The sequence below is a fragment of the Grammomys surdaster genome, unplaced genomic scaffold (assembly GCF_004785775.1).
Source record: "Grammomys surdaster isolate TR1022 unplaced genomic scaffold, NIH_TR_1.0 126076, whole genome shotgun sequence".
Taxonomy (NCBI): domain Eukaryota; kingdom Metazoa; phylum Chordata; class Mammalia; order Rodentia; family Muridae; genus Grammomys; species Grammomys surdaster.
Genome location: NW_021620885.1, coordinates 1,067,670 through 1,087,205, shown reverse-complemented (window position 1 = coordinate 1,087,205; position 19,536 = coordinate 1,067,670).

Genomic DNA, 19,536 nt, shown 5'->3' with positions numbered 1-19,536 from the left:
TGGCCCAAGTATTCAGACACATGAGTGTATGGGGACTATTCCTATTCAAAACACCACCATCACCATGGTCTCTTCTGTCATACTTTGCTTTGTAAATCCCTTCAAATCAGCAGTTCCAAACCGTCTTTCTGCTCAATGGGTGTGTCACACTAGCTTGTTTTCTTTCATGATCACACTCTGAGGCTTCCTGCTGTCCAGCATCTGCTTGCAACCACTTCATATATTTTTCCTATTACCCAGTTGTTTGTGGAGAGAGGCCAGTGAAGTTGGTTCCTCTTGTAGAGGAGAGGCAGAAGCATTAATCAGCACCATGAAACTCAACTAAGAATTGAGTTTTTCCTTGAATTGGCTAAGGAAGCTTCTATAGATTTCTAGAGAATACCTGGAGCATTCAAGCTGTATTCCCAGTACAACACAAACGTACATCAACTTAGTGTAAGTTAACTTATGGGTCAGATTCACAAGAGTGATTCTTTGCCTCTGAATGTTAAAGATACAAGAATTAGATTCTTTCTCCTCTGAATATCAGCCATTCTCCCTACCCTCCACATTCCCCAAAATCCATAAGGTAGCAGATATTGATTGAACTCACTAAGTAGCCCTCCAAGAAAACGATCAAAGAATTGACAGAGAACCATGTTAAAAATATACATGTATAACCCAGGAGACAGATGGAATAAACTGCGGAGAATTTTAGAAAGAAGTTTGAAATCCATGGTGAATGTTTTCCTTATGCTTCAGAATTGCCAATCATACTCTCTAAACCATAGTAATATTGAACTTAAAATAAAATTTGGTTTGCATATCTTTACTGCCTGATATGACACACTGTAGTTAACATGGCATTTGTAAAAACAAACATTCTATTAAATAAATTGAATTAGTCATCCAGATAGCTTTTACCTATTTCCTGAAGCACTGAAGGAGAGTCACAGTGTGGAGGCATAAAATGATAGACTGAGTTTAACCAGTAAAGGCCTGTCACCATATAAGCAGCTCACAGTTCACAACCACTCAGCTTTATCATGAGCAGAATGTCAGTGCACAGTGACTTCTATTGGCTATGTGATCTTGGCTTTCTAACATATTTTACATATTATTGGCTTCCTATCTTAGTGTTTGTGTGTGTGTGTGTGTATGTGTGTGTGTGTATGTGTGTGTGTGTGTGTATGTGATTGTGTGTGGATATATGAACCTAGTGTGTGATGCTTGGAGGGTCAGAGGTCAACATATTAATTGCTCACCATCTTGCTTTTTTGAGATGAAATTTCTCATTTAAACTGAAATTCATGGGTTTGGTTAGACTGGCTATCCAGCAAGCCCTCAGGTCCTCTTGTCTCTGCCTCCCCAGCTCTGACTCATGGATGTGGTTAGACTGGCTATCCAGCAAGCCCTCAGGTTCTCCTATCTCTGCCTCCCTACTTCTGGGATTATAGGCATATGCTACTGTTACTGACTTTTTACATTTATGAGGGAGCTCAAATTAAGGTCCTCATGCTTGAGCAGCAGATTTTTTACAGACGAACCATCTTTCCAAGCTCTTTCTCTTCTTTTTGATGTCTTCTCTGGCAACTCTGTTAGGGGTTTCATATTAAATCGAGGTGTAAAGACTCCTACTAAGTTGTTGAAGATGTATCCATACAGCACTGTCTCCATCCACACTTGCTTTCTGAACTCTGCCCACTGAGCCTCATGGGTTCGTCTTTCTATGCTAAGGTCCAACTTCCTCCATATTCTTATATTTCTAACATTTCTAGTCTTTTATCTCTGTCTCCTTCGCTTCCTGAGGAATAGATATTGCTGTTGCCATGAGCTTGACTCTGTAATCCTCGCAGGTTCTCAAATTCTTTTCTTCTTAGTGTGGATTCTTGGCCAGAGACCTTACACAGATTTGTACTAGAAAGGTTAGGCACGTCTCTCCTTAGGCCCTAGTGTACCATCTGATTTTTTTTCTTTTTTGTATTTACACATGATCTTAGGGGAGCCATGAACTCATAATGTAGCTCACACTAGCTTCACACTTGTGATTTTCCTGGCTCTACTTTCTGAGTGCTGAAATTACAGGTGCCATTATAGGTGTGTGATGTGAAATCATTTTATAAAAATTTCTGAAAAATTAATTATAATATCAATACAAGGAAAAAAACCAAGTTTTATTGTCAAAATCATAAAATAAATTAGTAGAAAAAGATGTGTGTTTGTGTAACGGACCGTTCTGTTGTTCCGGTCCGAGGGTCAGGGCCTAGCAAGAGAGAGAGTGGGGACGGAGATGCGAAGAATGGAGACAAGACAGGGAGTCTGATCTGGAGACGAGACAGAGTCTGCTCTGTTCTCTCCTCAAGTCTCTCCTTTTATATCTTTCCTCGAGTCTCGCCTTGAGTCTTGCCTTGAGTCTCTCAAGTGCTAGGATTAAAGGCGTGTGCCACCACTGTCTGGCCTTGATTGAAAGGAAATCATGGGTATATCAAGATAATTATCAGAGTGTGCTCAGCTGTTGTAGGCTGTTGAAAACAAGTCTCTTGTCAGGGTATATGGCTCGAGATGGCTGTAAAGATGATAGCTGCTTTCTGTTCAGAGTTGGCTCCCAACAGGTCCCCCCTTTTTAAATTTGTTTTCAAAAGGGAAGGCTGGGAAAACTAATGGAAACCGTGTATGTCTTAGGTTGGAACAAAGGACCCCAGCCTCCCTTTCCCGTCTTTGGATACTCAACAGCCATTGGTTGAGTTCTTGTCTTAGGATGGTGAGGCCTCCCAGTTTGGGGCAAGGGTCTTGAAGTGTTCTCTTACCTGTCATTGACTATCTGGCTTAGCACGTAAGTTAGGGGTTAATCTTTGTCAGCCTTGATGACAGAGGTTTTGGAGTCTCCTATTTCTAGCCTGTAATAACGGACCTGTATGGGTTTAATTTGAGTAGCGTCTATCTATTGTCGTACAAAAGCCGTCAGTTTGTTGAACAGCGTGAACCCAAGAGACAAGAGACTTAGCAATGTCTGAATGGTTATTGTAAAAGTAACACTCTTTTTAGGGTAATACATAACTCCCTCTGTTGGAGGAGTAAAAAGTATAAGCCTCTTCTATTTTGTAGCACTATTTCAGCTAAGAAGGATAATGAATTTTACAAATGTATTATAGCAGATTTTATTTTTTCTAAATCTAAATCTATAGAAGTACAGAACTAATCATAGTTTTGATCTTAACAAAACAAGTAAGGAAAATCTCCATTCTTGTCCCAGTCAATCCTAAACCCAAAAAACAATTATAGTAACTGTGGTAATGGGTTTTCTCTTGAGTCTAAACAATGTATCCCACTAAATCATCAGGGAACCAAAAGTCCAATAGAGCCACTCTGGAGGTGTGGGTGGTGATGTCTTTTTCCACACTGAGAACTTCCCAAGCCTGGTATGTTGGTTGATCTGTTCTTGTTTGAAGACAATTGTGAAGCATCTTCATGTTTTCTGTAAAGAAAAAATACGTTTGTCAGGGGGGTTTTCTCCCTGGATTTGTTATTGTTGTCTATTTGTTTGATCAGTCTCTCTGGCAGCCAGCATGTAGCATCTACCATTTGGGAATATATGTAGACAGAACCTCTTCCTCAGATAAGCACTGGATCTGGCCCATTCCAGGTTCCAGTTAATGTGTCTTTCTAGAGGACTATTGCAAAATTCTTTTTGGTATCAGGATGCCAGAATCTATCTGCAGCAGATTTTCCTTCAGACTCTGAAGTTAAAAAAATTTAGAATAAAGAACGTGTGATGAAGGATATTTCTGGGGGATCTCTTAGTAAGGTACCATTCCCCATTTTTAATTTTTTCAAATTGACATTTAATGGTTTGATGGGTCCTTTCTACCATACCTTGGCCCTGTGGATTATATGGAATACCCATTTTATGTAGTATCCCCAATTTTTCACAAAATTGGTGGAAACTGGAGCTTGTATAACCTGGGCCATTGTCAGTCTTGATATGTTTTGGCACACCCAATACAGTGATTGTAGCAAGCATATGAGTGATCACATGTTTGCTTGCTTCTCCAGTTTGTAATGTCGCATAAATGAAACCACTGTATGTATCTACACATACATGTATATATTTTTGATTTCTAAATTCATTATAATGGGTAACATCCATTTGTCAGAGACTGTTTAGTATCAGTCCCTTTGGATTCACACCTAAATGAGGAACTGGTAAAAGTTTAACACATGATTGACATTGTTTGACAATTTGTCTAGATTGTTCTCTGGTAATTTTAAACATGACCTTTAAAGTTTTAGAAATAAGGTGATGTAACTCATGAACCTTTATGGCCTGTTCTAAGTTAGATGGCAGGTCTGATAAAGTCACTGTGGCTATACTAGTGGCTTAGATCTGTCTTGGTGTTTCTTTCAGCGAGAGGACCTGGAAGCCCAGTGTGGGCTCTCAGGTGTCCTATAAACTATTTACACTTTCTTTTCAAAATTACTTGTTGGCACTGTAAAAACAAATCGGCTGTTTCTGAGGAGTGTTTTATTTGCATAGCAGTTTCTAGCAGAGGAATAGATTGAGCTATATATAAACTACCTGTGTAAATATTAATGGTTTGATTTGGAAATATTTGAAACACAGCAACAACAGCATGTAATTCAACCAATTGAGCTGACACAGCTGATGTAGCAAAGGAAATTACTTGATCCTTAAAGGCATAAGCAGCCGTTCTTGATGAGGACCCATCAGTGAAAACTAGCAATGTTTCTTTTATAGGTGCATGCGTAGTATGAGATGGAAAAACAAATGTATGGCGATTACAAAATTGAACTAATTTGTCTGGCAGATAATGCTTATCTAGTTCACCACCAAATGAAGCACATGTTATAGGCCAAACTTCAGAACTCTGTATAAGCCAATTAACCTGATGTCTTGTATACGGTTGTACTATGACATCAGGATCTTTTCCAAAATATTTTCAACTGTTATCTCTGTCTAACATAATCAGATGTGCTATAGCTGCATAGTATGGGTAAAGAATCTTTTTAGGGGATGAGGGAAGATGAACCCATAATATGGGTGCAGTTTGCCAAAAAAACTGCAGTAGGAGTTAGTTTAGTGTTAAAAATAAGAAAATATAAAGGATTAGAATAATTAATATGAGTTACAAATTGGGATGAAATAGCATTCTCAACCTTCCGTAAGTCTTTTCTACCCTCCTCTGTTAGAGCCCTGCCAGACTTAGGGTCAGGATCTCCTTGGAGAATGTCAAAGGTTTCAACTCTCCTGTTGTAAGTTTCAAATATGGTCGTAGCCGATTAATGTCTCCCAACAGTTTTTGAAAATCATTAAGTGTCTTAAGGGAATCAGTCCTCAAGGTGGCCTTACTGTTAATAATACATCGACCATTAATCTGAAATCCTAAATAAGTATACGGATCTTGTAATTGTACCTTTTCTAGTGTTATTTGTAGCCCTGAAGTCTGTGAAGCTGTTTTAAGATCATCAAAGCACTGGAGTATCTGTTTTCTATCTTTTCTTGTTATTAAAATATCATTTATAAAATGAATCATGTAGATTTGTTTTCACATGGTTCTAACATTCTCTATGGCGGAAGCCACAAACTTTTGGCACAAGGTAGGACTGTTAGCCATACCCTGAGGTAAGACCTTCTATTGATATCTTTTCATAGGTTCTCTAAAGTTTATAGCAGGAACACTAAAAGCAAAGCACTTTCTATCATTAGGATGTAAAGGGATAGTAAAGAAACAGTCTTTTAAATCTATAACTATTTTATAATAGCCTGAAGGTATGCCCACTGGTGTGGGCAGCCCAGGTTGTAAGGCTCCTATCAGAATCATGGTCGTGTTAACAGCCCTCAAGTCTTGTAACAATCTCTACTTTTCTGACTTTTTTCTAATGACAAATGTTGGGGTATTTTAGGGAGAGTTACTCTCTTCTAAATGTCCTGTCTGTAATTGCTCCTGCACTAGCAATTGAGCAGCTTGTAATTTTTCAGTGGTTAAGGACCACTGATCTACCCAGACAGGCGGGTCCTCCTTCCAGGTGATGGGATCAGCACAACGCCCTAGGGGTGTAGCTGAATCAATAGCCCCCATCAAAAATACCCCAAGCCTCTTCTTCTTGAGTTACTATGGACCTCAATAGGATGAGTAATCCCATTTTCACTTTTTCTTAATCCTTTCTCTGGAGAAAATCCAGAGTTTATCATTTGAGCCGTGATTACTTCATTAGGGCTGCACATAATCAATCCCAACTGGGATAATAGATCTCTGTCCCAGGATTAATAGGAAGGCCTGTGATGACATAGGGTTGTATATTCTCTGTATTTTCTTCTTTATCTTTCTGTGTCAGCACCTTAGAGCTTTGCTGTGGATTTTGACTTTGGCCAATACCCCTTAAATTGGTTAAAGTTGGGGTCAGAGGCCATGTGACAGGCCAATCACTTTGTTTGATAATCGTCATGTCAGCTCCTGTATCAACCAAACCTTGGAATGCCTTTTCATTGAGCAATATTGTCATCATAGGTTTTTGTTTAACTATAGGCTGTACCTAGTATGTATCAGAGGAACCAAAGCCTTCCACGTTTGCAATGTGGGCATTGGCCAGGCTGTTTTCTAGGCTGTCTCTGGGTTAACTCATTTTCTCCTTTGCAATATTTTGCAAAGTGTCTAGGATTGTCACACTCAAAACAGGCCCTTTGTCTCTACTTGTCAGAAAATCTCTTACCGATTGTCTTTGTATGGCAGCTGCCATAGCTAAGCCTTGTTGGTAGGAGGGCCCTATGTCAGAACAGAGCCTGATATATCTAGTAAGGTCTGTCTTTTTCCTACAGGGTCTAATGGCCTCTTGGCAGGCAGGACTTGTATTTTCATATGTAAGCTGTTTTACATAATCTATACCTGTCTCTGTATTACCAAAAATCTTTTCTGTTGTTGTCATTAATCTATGAACAAAATCAGAAAATCGTTCGTCAGGCCCTTGTCTGACTGAGGTCAAAGATGTACCAGGGTCTCTCTTTACCAGGAGTTTGCACCAAGCCTTCATGGCTGCATTTTGAATTTGAGCGAATAGGCCTAGGTCATAATGTATCTGGTTATCACTAGAAGCAAATTGCCCTTCTCCTACTAAGGCTTCAAAGGACCAACCTTTACCTGCCTGAATGTTTTTCCTAGCTGTCTCTTTACAATTCTCATGATACTCTGATTTCCAAATAAGATAGTCACCATCTCTAAGAACTGCTCTCACTAGAGTATTCTAATCACCAGGAGTCAGCCACTCTTCTGCAACAGATTCTAAGATTGTAAGAGTAAAGGGAGCAGTGGCACTGTATTGTGCCACCGAATTTTTTAATTCTTTAATAATTTGAAAATTAAACCCTGTGTGATGTCTCTACGCAACCCCTTGAGCGTCTCTAGTCTCTGATACAGGGAAAACCTCAGCCTCTACCTCTTCTGGCTGATCTGTGGCTGAACTAAAACCAGAGGGCAGGGGCTGCCTTTGGACTCCGGGTTGAGGAACTCGAGGACCTGAGGGATTTTCTTTATCCTCTCGAGACATCTTCTCTGTCTTTAATTTTTGTGGCTGATTAATTAAGTCCTGATAATCTTTTTCTAACTCTATTTGTTGTTTAAGCAGAGAAATTTTGTCTTGTAACTCTTTTCTGGGATCTATAACCACCATATCCATAGCAGGAGCATCTGGAGGTGGAGGAGCAGAAGGAGGGGGTATTCGGAAAGAGGACCATTCAGGGTCATAATTTTTAGCTGTCTCTTCCTCTAGCTCAGCACAATCTGGCTCTGACAAATCGATTACTTCAACCTTTGGTCATATTTTGGATTCTATGCTTTTCTTTTTCTTTTGAACATGAAAGACAGCATTTAAATAGCAAAACAGAAGCAAACAATTAACACATGTAAGCAGCAAACAACAAAACAAAAACAGAGAGTTGAATTCAGGCTGACTTATTTCTTGCCCCATTATCATTATGTGACTTATATCTTGTCTCATTATGACCTACTGGTCTCCACACGGCAGGTTTCCACGGCAATCTCCTCTGTTTCATTTCTGAATTTTCAGTTGACCCTTCTTCTGGTAATGTCTCTCACTGGGTCTCTCATTCTTGTTGCCCCACGTTAGGCGACACTTTGTAACAGCCCGTTCTGTTGTTCCGGTCCTCGAGTCAGGGCCTAGCAAGAGAGAGAGTGGGGATGGAGACACGAAGAATGGAGACAAGACAGGGAGTCTGATCTGGAGATGAGGCAGAGTCTGCTCTGTTCTCTCCTCAAGTCTCTCCTTTTATATCTCTCCTTGAGTCTCACCTTGAGTCTTGCCTTGAGTCTCTCAAGTGCTAGGATTAAAGGCATGTGCCACCACTGTTTGGCCTTGATTGAAAGGAAATCATGGGTATATCAAGATAATTATCAGAGTGTGCTCAGCTGTTGAAAACAAATCTCTTGTCAAGGTATATGGCTCGAGATGGCTGTAAAGATGATAGCCACTTTTTTGTTTGTTTGTTTGTTTGTTTTGTTTTTTCGAGAGATAGCCGCTTTCTGTTCAGAGTCAGCTCCCAACATGTTTGTTTGTTTGTGTGTGTGTGTGTGCTTACATTTGCACAGGAGATGATACCTGTTTGTATATGTGTATGTTTCTATCTTTACCACAGGGGATCCTGCTATTAATTATAAGATATAATTGTAAAAGAACTAACCTAGATACAGAAAGGCAACTACTGTAAATTATGTTTTAAGTGAAGAGTATTTTTAAGTTGAATCCATAGAAGCAGGGAGTAAAAACAGCAGTTTCTGCAGCAGAGGAAACAGGCAAATGGGTGGACATGATCAAAAAGGACAAAGTTGCACAGTGGATTGTTAAGTCTGGAAGTGTAGTATATAATATAAGAGTTAAGGAGACAATATTGAATTCTTCGATTGAATGCTGGTAGTTTGCCAAAGGAATAGATTCTAGATACTGTGCAAATACAGACATAGGTATAGACACTTGCATATATACACTTACACACACACAGATACACACAGATACACAAGCATATGCAGACACAGATACACATACACATACTCACACACACATAGATACACATATACACACTCACACAAACACACAGACACATGCACGCTCAAACACATGCACACAGACACACATACATACACACATATACACATTCACAAATGTATACATACACACACACATGCACATACACACACACACACGCACACACACACACACCATTTGCTTCACTGTAGACATCAGGATAAACAGAAATTGCCTCAATTTCTTATTTGCCTTGTTAAAAAATTCTCCATATTATCTTTCCTTTCTCGGTTTCTGAAAATTAAGACCTTTCTTTGTTTCTAAGGTGAAACTTTTCACACAATCCTAAGTATTCACAAGATATAATTCTCTGTATCTTTGCTTCTTGGTGTGCAGTCATGATGCTAACCCTCTCTTGTCAGTCAGTCCCCTCCTGGAATCCCAGCAGGAACCTCAGAACCCATGCTTGACCTTTGCTCTTATATTGCTTTAAATCACTTTTCTTTTAGATTTTTTTCCTCCCAGGGTTTAATAAATATTCTGCAACCTCATTAAGGAGTCAGTGACAGACCCACTGGACCCTGGTAGTGTAGCCAGGGCCAGACTAAGACTAAGGACCAAGTCTATAACTCCAACTCCCATGCCCACCATCACAGACATGATGAGCATGGGAATTACCCAGTCTGTGAGAATGCACACAGCAGTGAGTGTCAGAGCTGGAGCAGGTGGTTTACAGTGAAAAGACTTGATAACAGCCAAAGCAGATAGAATTGAGCAGGGAAAGTGGGACTGTGGAGGAGACTCTGAATAATGTATTATTTTCTTGGTAGTAGCTGGGGATCACCCTTCAGCAGCTCAGTCATGATTCAAGAAGAGGCCGGTCTTGTTCTTAGGCCATGGGTGCTTCAGTCTCTGCATATGCCTCTCCACAGGCAAGGCAGTGTTAACCCTTCTTTACATTTTCCAAAGAGAATTCCATGATGTGAATTCTTAAAACTTTTATGTCCAGACAAGGTCTTTAGCCCCTTCATTTTCAGTTGTTTCAAGAGCTGGAACACCGCAGTTTCAGGAATTACTATCACTGTCTAATCTGTGCCCCAGCTTCGGCTTACATGCTCTGAAGGTGGGCCTGGGTGTTCTTTAGAAGCCAATTTGGACAGGCTGAGGGCCAGAGTGAAGATAATTAAAGACAACTTACAATAGGTGTGACTGGCACAGAAGGTGTCCTCTATGATAGGTGTGACTGGCATAGAAAGTGTCCTCTATTAGCAAGTTGGTGAAGGGTGCCATGGAGACCACATGGGTGTCTTGGGGAAGACTGCTAGCTAGAGACGAGGGAATGGCAAGGAAAATGAGGAGACTGGGGTGAGGTCATTAACTGGCCTCAGGGAGAACTTCTTTCACTCTGGGTCTCTGAAAGCATTGCTAGGGGTGGGCGCTTGCCTCATTTTTTATATAGGCAAAAAAAAAAAAATCTGTTCTCACTGAATGAAGGGAGCTATTCATGCTTGTGAGCATACAACAAAACCTAAAGGTTTCCTACATTATTGGCACATTATGTTTAAAAGAATGCATGCTTCCAGTGTGATAGGTGTGCTTCGGTGTGCATACGTGCGCGAGTCCTCGATCTCTCTTTGAAGCATCACAGGCACTTTCTGTGTTATTGTTACTGTTTCCCATCTCACGGCAGTGGCCTTGAAATCTTCATTCAGGTGAAGGTCATGTTCACAGCTCTGTCATCAGTGACGTGGGCATGCCACTGGCTCACTCCTGACATGGATTTGAGAACGTATATGATTTTGATTAGCAGAAGGGAATGTTATTCTCAAGCCCAGCACACAGAAGGATCTCCATTGTTGAGCTTTCAATCTTGGCATCACTTTCTTTTCCTTAGTCAGTACCCTCACCTCACCTCTCTGTACAGCCATGCTCTATTGCCCCAGGTTGTCCATCGGTCCCATTGGATTATTTTATGTGCTTGTATTAATTATAGTCATTGCAGGTAATGCTATGGGATCTCCTGTTCCCTTTTCTCTTCCCATTGCCTTGTGTTAATTTGATTACCCAAGGCGACTTTGTTGAGAGTACTATATACAATAAGGTGTATTATTAGCAGTAGTTTCGAAAATCATTTGCAAGTAAATTGCTATGTCAATGCCCATAATCATGTTGACTACCTCTATTCTTCTAAAAAAAATCCTTTCTATGTCTTTGGAAATAAGTCACAGCCCTGAGAACCTTTGCACCAAACTAAAATATGAACCAGTATGCATCATAATGGAGCCCCCTCCATAGTAATAACATTATCCACACTCTAAGCGGACTGTACACTTAACTGCCATAAGAAAGGGACCCATGCTTTGTCTCAGAAGCATGCTGCAGACTTTCTACTTAAGCATTTGCTTCTGTTTAGGGGACCCAAGGCTTGCCTTTGAATTAGGAAGGACGGTAGGAAGGACGGTTTCAAGGACATTCCCTTTCTCCCTCTGCATCCTACCAGCTGCATGTGGAGCCATGCAATTCTGACTCCTGCCTCGCTACTTTCATTCGTCTACTTTGACTCTTTGAGGCCTTTGAAAACCTCCCAATCCTTTATTGCACAGCCCTTGCCTACGCCTCTCACTCTCTTACCCACACAACAGATAGTATCAGAACACTTTAAAAAAGAGAACTTTTCCTTTCCGTCATTTTCTAGGGCAGCATTTGAGTGTCAGCACAGAAAGTATTTCAGGGGTGATAGTGTGTACAGCCGGAAAGCATTGGATTACCTGGTATTTGAACTGGTTGACTACAAACCATTTGGGGCATGGGGGAGAAAACAACTTTAATCCCCAACCATAACTATCACTAAACAAAAGTCAGAGGAATTCTAAATAGTTTCAAGATGGATACAAACCAGCTTGTGTCTGCTGAGAAACCATATTGCCACCTGCTAATGAGTAGCTCTCTCCTTAAACTGGTTTCATATAAAGGTGATTTACGTGCAAGTAATCTCCTTTTTTACCGAAGTTGAATTTTAGTAATTATAACATGGGGTTAATTTTTATTTTATTTAGTTTTTTTATTGATTCTTTGTGTTTCACATTATACACCCAGACCCCTTCATCTCCCTGTCTCTTCATATCTGCCATCTGTCCTTGCAACCTCCTACCAAACACACACATACACACACCACACTACCACTATCACTGTCACTACCACCACCACCGCCACCACCACTACCACCAATAATTACAACAAAACATATAAAACATCTCATTGTGGATGCTGTAGTATGTCATACAGTGTATCCCTCTGTCCATATATCTTCACTTGCAAATGTTCATTATAGTGAGCCATTGGTCTGATTCCTAGATCGTGGCCTTCTGTGACACCATCAATACTGGATCCTCATCGGGACTCCTCCCAGTTATCAGTTGCTGCCCTGTGTCATGGAGATCCTATAGCTTTGAATCCACAAGTCTGGATCTTTCATATGTCCCACCTATTCACAGTTAATATAGATTTTGGGGCAAAGCCAATTCACAGCTCTGGAACTGGGCCTGGATGGTAGCTGAGCTGGTCAGCCCACTGGCTCTCCACATGGTTAATTCTTAAAAGTGTAAAATTGGCAGCTTTAGTAGATGTAGTTGTGTGTGAGCATTCCTTATCTAATACCGAACTTGTTCATTTCTCAAAATGAGCATCCTCACTGCTTAGGGCTTCCCCTTTACTTCTCCCAAAGCTTCCCCCCCCCCCCCGCCGCCCCGCCTCTGCTCTTAACTCCCAATTATTCTCTTGTCTCCAGTTTGGAGTTTAAAATGGTGGAAAGAGAAAACAAGAAACCAAACATTGTACAAGCAATATCTTTATTGTTTTCCTTTTTTCAAGACATTACTTTGTAGGCAATAAGAGATTGTTTCCTGCTTTCCTCCTTCTTCTTTTTGTGAAAAGCTTATATTTATTTGTTTATTTATTTATTTATTTATTTATTTAATACAGGGTTTCTCTGCATAGCCCTGAAAAACTAACTACTGTAATGGAAGATGAGTTCATTATTAGGTAACTTTTCAGTGATACTACTGCATAGATAGGTGCAGGAAAGGTGGAATAATAAAATCAGTATTTCAAGTGTTGTGTAGTTATTTACACACTTTCTCACTATATTCATACAACTTAGGTATAGAGATTGCTATTTGTATTTTCAATAAATAAATAAATACATAAAAAGTTTAATTATATTAATTTTGGTTAAATTGTTTGTTTAGTTGATAATTATGTGTTGAAATATTATTTGTGGAATAAATATAATTAACTCATCAATATTGATTGAATTAATTGAACCTTTTTAGGTCTACACTTTCTATAACAGGTAGAACTAAGAATAAAAACTTTATTTTTTAATTTTTGGGGTAGAGGAGTTAGGAAAGATTCATTTATTTTAAATTGACTTTTTGGTGTAGGATTATTATATATATTATTTACCTTCTCTCTTTCCTTCCTCCAACTTCTTCCATGTATCCCCCTTCCTCCCTCTCAAATTCATAGCCTCTTTTAAAAAATTATTATTGTTATTTTATATACATATATACATATACGTACATGTATAGTATTATACACACATATATACATCTATATAATATGTCTATATTATAAATATATATAACTACAACCTTCTGAATTCAATTAGGATTGCTTGTGCATTTGTATGTATTTTTAGACCTGAGCACTTGGTATTTAATACCCAATTAGGGGCTCATACCTGGAGAATACTGATTTTTCCTCTCTCTCAATAGTCTCATAGTCTAATAGTGTAGCTTTCTGAGATTTCTCTCATTCCCATTGGCATGTGAACTGGTATTGTCATTTTTCAGGTCTTGTTTAGGTGCTACTGTTAAGATTTCATGGGTACATCTCTTTGGCATATACAGAAGATGCTACCGAGCAGCAGGTGTCTTGGTCCTTTGCATCTTAGTACCATTTGTCTCTTCTTCTCTGAGATTCATTTTTCTGACGTTTCCCCTGAGCTGCCCTGTGAGCCTTCAGTGTAGAGTTTGTGTTGGCGATGCATCAACTCTGTATTTTGACTGGTTGCAGATTTCTTTAAGGATCATCATCTGCCTTAAGAAGATACTTTTTGATAAAGAGTGAGAGCAGAACTTATCTGTAAGTATAAAGCAAGTATTTATAATGCATTTAGGAATTATGCTTGTTTAGGAAAGCCTTGTTCGTAGGCTCTCCTCTAGAGTCCTACCCATGGGTAATAAGCTAAATTCATTCCAGGCATGAACTAATTCCTATTGAGTGGACCTTAAATCCAGCTAGATGGGTGTTGGTTAGCCTCGGAATATAAGAGCCACTGGTACACCTTTAGGGATATTTTGTCATTCTAGTTATTGTTGTGGTTCATAGGTTTCACAGCTAGATAGGACTATTAATTACTCTCTCTCTTGGAATCTTGCATGACTCTATCCAGCACTATGGGAGTTAGTCCTCATGGAGGAGGCTTCCAAGTCAGTTCTAGACTGATTCTTACTAGTACTTTATTTGAAGTATAATGTGTCTTCAGCAATAGGGACTGAACTTAACATATTCTGGAAGGCACCTGGGGACATCATCAGTAGGATATATTGATTTGGGGGTGTCTTGGAATCCTCTGATCAGTAATAGAAATTTATATATGAATATACAAATATATATCATATTTAGTTATAATATTTATATATATAATAGTTTTAGACAAACATAAAGTAATATGTGGTAACAAACTTTAAAGCTCAACTTTCTATAAGTAACTTCACAACTTATTTGAGAATGCAGCTTCAAGTGGCTACTTGCAGTCTAATAATTTCATTACTAAATTTTTCTTTAGGCTAATTATTTCTTATTTTCTTATGGAGAACAAAAATGAGCAATTATAATTCTAGATGCGAATCAAAAGCTTTCCATGCACTCCTCTACGGAAAGCAAAACTGTCCATGTGTGCAAGTCCTATGAAGTTAGGGTGACTTTTGATATCTAATATCAAATGGTCATGGAGACATGGTGTGCTGGAGCTGTATGGGAAGGTGCTGACTATGGCATCTTTGGCCAACAGGATCTTCCAGTTTAAGGAAGTCATTTCAGTCAGTGAGGCTAGACTTTTCAAGGGCATTTACTGAGGTCTTTGGCTTGCTTCAGAGGCGCAGGATGACAGCCCAACCCTATTGCATTTCTCCCACGAACCCTGCCCTCCACTTAATGTTGACCTCATCTCAGAATTCAGTCCTAGTACTTGTCTACTATTGTGATGTCATACCATAACCAAGGCAACTTAAAAAAGACTTTATTGGGAACCTTCTTATAATTTTCCTCATTACAAATTTCCTCATTAATAAGATTTTAAACTGTAGTGAAACAGAATAATTTATGTATTGATTTTTTTGAGTGACCTTTGTGCTTGGGACACAAAAAATGCTGATATTTACAGAACAGTTAATGCCGTGTCAGGTGAGAGCAGCTTTAGTTGTATTGTCTTCCTGAGTAAGGGCAACAGTAGCCCTTAGATATAAACTCTATTAGTATGCTATTTTAAAGATGACAATCTGAGACTTAGCAATGCTATATGACTTTCCTCAGGCTACTTCATTAAAAAGTGGTAAGACTAGAATTCTGACTCGGAATCTGCTTAAGTTGCCGTCTCTTATGCTTGCTGTTGACACCCCAAGGTCAGGCTCCAGTGCTGCTCCTGGAAATGAAGGAGTCTTGTTAAAGGGTTGAGGATCAGGTAGAGTGTGGGTGTTATTTAGAGGAGTGACAACAAGCTCCTCATCCCAACACATCTTCAGCTACAAACTCTCCTCTTCCCAAGGACTTGCTTGGAATTCTTTGGAGCTAGCAATCATATGGATCTTATGGTTCAACTTCTGCATTAGGGAACATCATGGGCTTAGCTAGTGTCAGTATCTAGCTGCCATTTTAGCAGAGATTGGTTTGTGGAATAATAGTGAAGAGAAGGACACAGACAGACTCAACTTCTAGAAAAGAGGGAGGAGGTAGGGGGCATGCAAGGAGGACTGTAGCATGCTCCGGACTACTGAGCCTCGTCTCTCCTTTATGAACTCATGTCTTCACACGTAGAGATTTCAGAGTGCTCTGGGCTGAAAAAAATTCTGTTGCTGGTTCAGGGATGGTTTCTCGCATACCAGTGGTGGAATGAGAGCTGTCATTCAAGTTTGGGCTCCTTCTTAAGCAGAGAGGCAGCACAGGGGAAACAGCCATGTTATAACTTCAGATCAAATCATATTATATTATAAACCTTTGTTTTGCTTCTTTCTTTCATCTTGCTGATAGATATAATACTTTACCACCCTAAAGAAAACTTTTTTTAATGCCTACAGCTATGTTCCCTTTTGTTCACTCTCTAGCTCTAAAAGGAGGTCTACCCTCCCTCACTGTCTTCCCCTTGCTCTCAGGCTGTGCCTTCAGCATTGCCCTAAGACTGATTTCACCAAGGATGTTAGGAGGCAAAGCCAAACAATATTAATTCTGATGGCAGAGGACAATTTTCTCCTTTGTGTATCATAGTATCTAGAGTATTTGGCTAAAGAATCATTTCTTCCTTGAAACTGTCTTCTGCCTGAGACTGTTTTAGTGCTATCCTCATTTGGCTCTCCTGTTCAGCACATTTATAAGCTCATTCCCCCATGCATTAGCTTTCTAGGGCTGCTGTGATGATGAACTACAAGTTTTCAGCCTAAAGGCAGCTCACTGTGTCATCCTTCTGGAAGCCAGATGTGAGATCAAGGCTTAGCTGCTGGAGCCCCATCCCAGATCCACGACAGGGTAGTGTGACTCAGGGGAAAAATGTCTTAATCTTTCTTGTTCAATTTATAACCTTTTAAGCTCATCAGACATTAAGAAGATTAAGAAAAGTGATAGTCACAGGAAACATTTAGAACCAGGCACTGTAGGAAACATGCTCTGGACCAGTGGTTCTCAACCTTCTCAGCACTGGGACTCTTCAATGCAGTTCCCCAAGTTGTGGTGGCTCCCAACCATAACATTATCTTCATTGTTACTTTGTAATTGTAATTTTGCTACTATTATGAATCATAATGTAAATATCTGTTTTCTGATGATCTTAGGCAACCCTTGTTAAAGAGTCAGTAGACCCTCCCATCAAAGTGGTTGAGACCCACAGGTTGAGAACATATCTAATACAGCTGTTGTTTTCACTTACTTTTGACTGTAGAGCTAGGGAAATAGTTGATTTTTTAAAAAAAAAATTGGTTGTAGAATGCTTTAAAATGATATTCTACTATAATTTCTTGACCCAACTTTATAGCCATAAAGCCTGTGGTGTGCTCATAGTTTTAGAGTTAGTGCTGCAGTAAAGGTAGATTTGGGGACTTGATCAGCCTGTATCTCTGCCTACCACACTTCTGTAAGTTGCTGTTGGTCCTCCACATGTATGGATCCTGTTTCTAGATTCGACTGATCATAGGTCAAAAAATTTTGGTAAAACCTTATCACTGTACTATATTAACTATATACTAAATATATATCACTATATTTAGACTTTTCTTGTTATTCTCCATATATCAGTTTAACCATAATTTGCATAGAATTTTTAATATTAGGTATTATAAGTAGATTAGAGAGAAATTAAAGTATATGAGAGTTTTTAGTTGGTAATATGCAAAGTTAGAGAGGCTTTAATATGAAAAATGAACATTGAATAGATTATGTTACTAATCAGCTGGGGTTTGTTGGTTGTTTGGTTTTTTGGTTGATTTTTCTCTATCAATATAATACTGTAGGTAGGTAAGGAGAATCTCTTTAAGTGTTAGCCCTTAGCACTAGCATTTGTTTGCCTCAGCCCTTGGTCTAAGCAAGCAGTGGCAACAACAGATGGTGTCTTTGTAGGTCTCCTGTATGGAGACCTCCCTTAAGTATTACTAATGTTGTATAACACTCATGTTACAGCAGGTCTTTGGTGTTGGGACCCTAAGTCCCATAAATATACCTCTTATATGAGCCTATATTTGGGAATTCTTAAGCATTTAAATTTTATGGCTGGTGGTGTGGCATCCAGGCAGGCCTATAGGACTTGAGATGTTCAACTTCTAACATCATGTAGTGTTATAGCTTCTGGGAAACCCTGAGAAATCAGAATTCCTTGACACTTAGCTCCAGGCAAGGCTAGAACTATTTGTCCTTGGTCTGAGACCCTTGGCCTTCATGATGAGATAGTTCTCTGGAACTCTTCTGGAAATGAGGCTGTAGAGTCTCTTCTCTGGCTCCTAAGAGCCATTTATCCTTCTGTAGTTTCAGCTTTCTTCCCTTCCTTACTGTGTCTTTATTTTGATGTCCTGCCTCTCTTGAAGCAAGTGTTCACCTCTTATGATGCTGCTGTCAGGAAGGCTCATGCCTCGCTGCTTTTGTCTTGATCTGCCAACTGCTCTGCTGTCTCTGCCTCTGCTGCTCTCTTGCTTTGGCTATCATCCATTCTTTTATTGGCCTCAGCATCAGGGGAGAAATTATATCCAGCTCACTAATGGGACTGAGCAGCATCCTTACATAGCCTGAGAAGGGGTGTTTGGACCAAGGACAATTATTTGTTTTGTACTAATCACAATCTTTTGTATTACAACTATTTCAGTCTTGCCTCTGGGCACCAATCATAGCCATTGGGGGCTTGTGGCTTGGAAGAAACAAGGCCTTGATTTTTAGCACAAATTGAGTGTACACATGAACCAATCAGCACCAATGATAGCAATGCTTTAGCTAGGCCAGCAGTGGAAGACCTTACCATGCATGAAGCATAGGTAGAAATGGTTGCAGGCTCATCTAGAGCTCACCAAGGTTTATGATAGTGAAAAGTCTTTTTATAAGTTGTTTCAAATATCCCTGGCTAAGGCCTGACTCTTGGAAGCTGGGGCAATGAGCCACAATTGTAAGTGTTTTTTCCCAAGGTGTCAATGATTCCAGATGATTGATGTTGATAGGAGAGTAGTCTGCCTGTTTGGGTGATAGTCATTTTCCATGAGAGCATAATAAAGCAGCAAAGATGAATCAATAAGGGAGTCACATTGCTCTATCCCCTAGGTCTTTGCTAATTTATAGAAAAATGTGCATCAGAGGAAGTGTTTTCAATGACAGCTTAACTTCTCATTAACACTAACAGTGACTCCACACTGCTTACCCCATGTCAGGAGTTCCACAGGAAGTGAGTACCTCTCATCGTTCTCACTGAAGCCACCCACACCTCCACATATAGTAAGGGACATTTGTAGATCCTTTGTTCCATTAGTACATTGGGAATCTCAGACAAAGGGAACCAATTTATACTAATGAGAAGACCAAAAGTTTGCTTAGTTTGGGTCACTCCTGTGCCTAGGCCTACCAACTCCTTTCATAAACTGAGGGGCCATTCAGCTTTCCAAAGGAGCTTTTTCCTCCTAGTGATGCTAAACACCCAGTGGCTCGTGCTCACTCGTGCTCATGCTGTCGCTGATACCGTGAATGTGTTCTATGTGAATCAAT